Here is a 2,195-nt window from a genome sequence, read left to right as displayed (position 1 = left end):
AGTGAAACTTGAAGATTATTTATTTTTGTAGAATGGTAGCTGGCGTGTTGATGGTCTTTGGCTCAAACTGTCAAAATTACAATTTGTGCCCTTAACCCTTGGATGTTCTCCAAGCTTCTTGTTAACTTTTACTGTACCGTCGTCTACTTAAGTCACCAGGCCGTAGTACGCGCTCACTACCTCTGGCTGACAACTTTAGTTGCCAACACAACCGGGCACACTATACATAAGTAAACAACGAACGGACGCAGTGCGCTGAAGTAAATACCAAAGGAAGTCACTCTATGATAACTGAATGGTTGATGAGCCTCTATGAATATTTGAAGCGTGTTTCTTGGGCTGCCAAGATTTTAAACAAAATTATTTTTTTAAATTTTACCTCGGCTTCAGCATTCTAAATTGGTGTGGTACTTGAGGGTATTTCACTTTATGAGCGTTCGGTACTGTAAGTGTTAATCCGTGATATGAATCCGTTCCGTCTTCTGTCCAGATTGGTACTGGATTCTCGGATGACGACCTGGAGAAGCACCACACCTTCTTCAAAGACAACGTGACGCCCGCCCCCAAGTCCTACTACGCCTGGGACTCGGCCCATGAGCCGGACCACTGGTTTGAGCCCGTGCAGGTGTGGGAGATCAAAGCTGCCGACTTGTCCATCTCGCCCACTCACAAAGCAGCTATGGGACTAGTGAGTACTCTCTGAAGTTTATAGTAAGAGGTTTACGGCACTCACAACTACATATGTGAGGTGTGCTGACATGATGAGTTACTTCTGGCAAGCCATGAATGGAGATATGGGCTGAAAATCAACACTGGGGTCGAATTTGTAAGTTTAACATGTCTTTCATTATTTCAGACTTTTAAACTATTCAAACTCCACCCTTCAGTTTGACTATTCTATTTCCATTGGGCTAAAATGCGATAAGTTACTCCCTCATTTTTTCAGCACGTCTCACATATGGTCATATGAGCAAGTTGTTAGTGCCCTTCACTCCTGTTTTTTTTTTTTGGTTTTTGGTCTCTTCTGTTTGGAAGCAGTACTCAGCTTTAGTGAGAGGTTCCAGTCAAAGGGGCTTCTGAATTCTTCAGAGCCTCCCTGAAATATTTATTGTGTTCAAAGTAAAATTTGAGTATATGTTGTTGAAAATGCTGTAACTAAAAGTAAAATTATATGTTTCTGCACTGATTCTTAGTTTTTGACCTAGAAGAAACAAGTTTCCTTTATCCTCTCTGGACATCATTTTCTCCTGGTGGTCATCATGGTGGTCATCATGGCAGGTTTGATAGAACGGGTATGTGTGTGTGTGTGTGTGTGTGTGTGTGTGTGTGTGTGTGTGTGTGTGTGTGTGTGTGTGTGTGTGTGTGTGTGTGTGTGTGTGTGTGTGTGTTGGACTAAATCTTACTTTGATGGTGGTTAATGTACTGCTTGTCTTCACAAACTTTATTCTTTGTTTTGACCGTGTGCGTGGTAAATACCATACTTATTTTACATGTTATTTATAGAAAATGTAGCACAGCTGCTCTAATGGGCATTCTTTTTTGGTCTGCTTCTTGTCCTTTAACTTAGTGTTGTTCTTGTCTTTATCAGTTCCTTTATGAAATGTGGCTGTGCTCAGATTGACGCGATTAAGCTATTACCCGGCATCGCGATTAAGCTATTACCCGGCATAGTATGTACTAGACTATAATGAATAGTGTCTATTGATAGCTGCGGTGGTTGGTAGGCGGGTGCTCTGATGTGGTTTGCTCCCTCTTTCCTATCAAACACCTATCGTCTTTATCTTCCGTCCTTTTTTGTGATTGTTACTCTCTTGTAACACCTCCAATCTTCGGCACTTCTATGACCTAATTGTGTTACAAGTGCCGTAAAACTCTTAATAAAACTAAACTGTTAACTGCAGATGTTTGGAGGTTGCCACTGATAGGGTCAACTTCTTTTCTTTTCCACCTGATGTTTATGTCTGTCAGTCTTGCTTATTCCCCTTCTCTAAATGTCTATTACTGAGTTGATGTGCTTCTCTCCATTTAAACAGCCAAAAACCAAATCTTATTTTTCCCACGAGTGGTTGGCGGGTGCTCTGATGGGGTTTGCTTCTTCTTTCCTATCAAACATCTATCGTCCTTATCTCTCCTTTTTTGTTTTTGTTTCTCTTGTAACTCTAATCTTCGGCACTTATATGACCTTATTGTGTTGC

At 41.2% G+C, this 2,195-nt stretch overlaps 1 protein-coding gene across 1 annotated transcript in view; it reads left to right on the top strand.

Moving 5' to 3' along the window:
* Positions 1-2,195, top strand: part of LOC101855220 (DNA ligase 1) — a gene marked incomplete in the record, with an annotated part of 87,463 nt that overhangs the window by 80,244 nt on the left and 5,024 nt on the right.

Source organism: Aplysia californica, unplaced genomic scaffold, assembly GCF_000002075.1.
Source record: "Aplysia californica isolate F4 #8 unplaced genomic scaffold, AplCal3.0 scaffold00884, whole genome shotgun sequence".
In the NCBI taxonomy this organism is placed as follows: Eukaryota; Metazoa; Mollusca; class Gastropoda; order Aplysiida; family Aplysiidae; genus Aplysia; species Aplysia californica.
The sequence above is the reverse complement of the archived record's forward strand: the minus strand, read 5'-3'. Positions and strand labels throughout refer to the sequence as shown.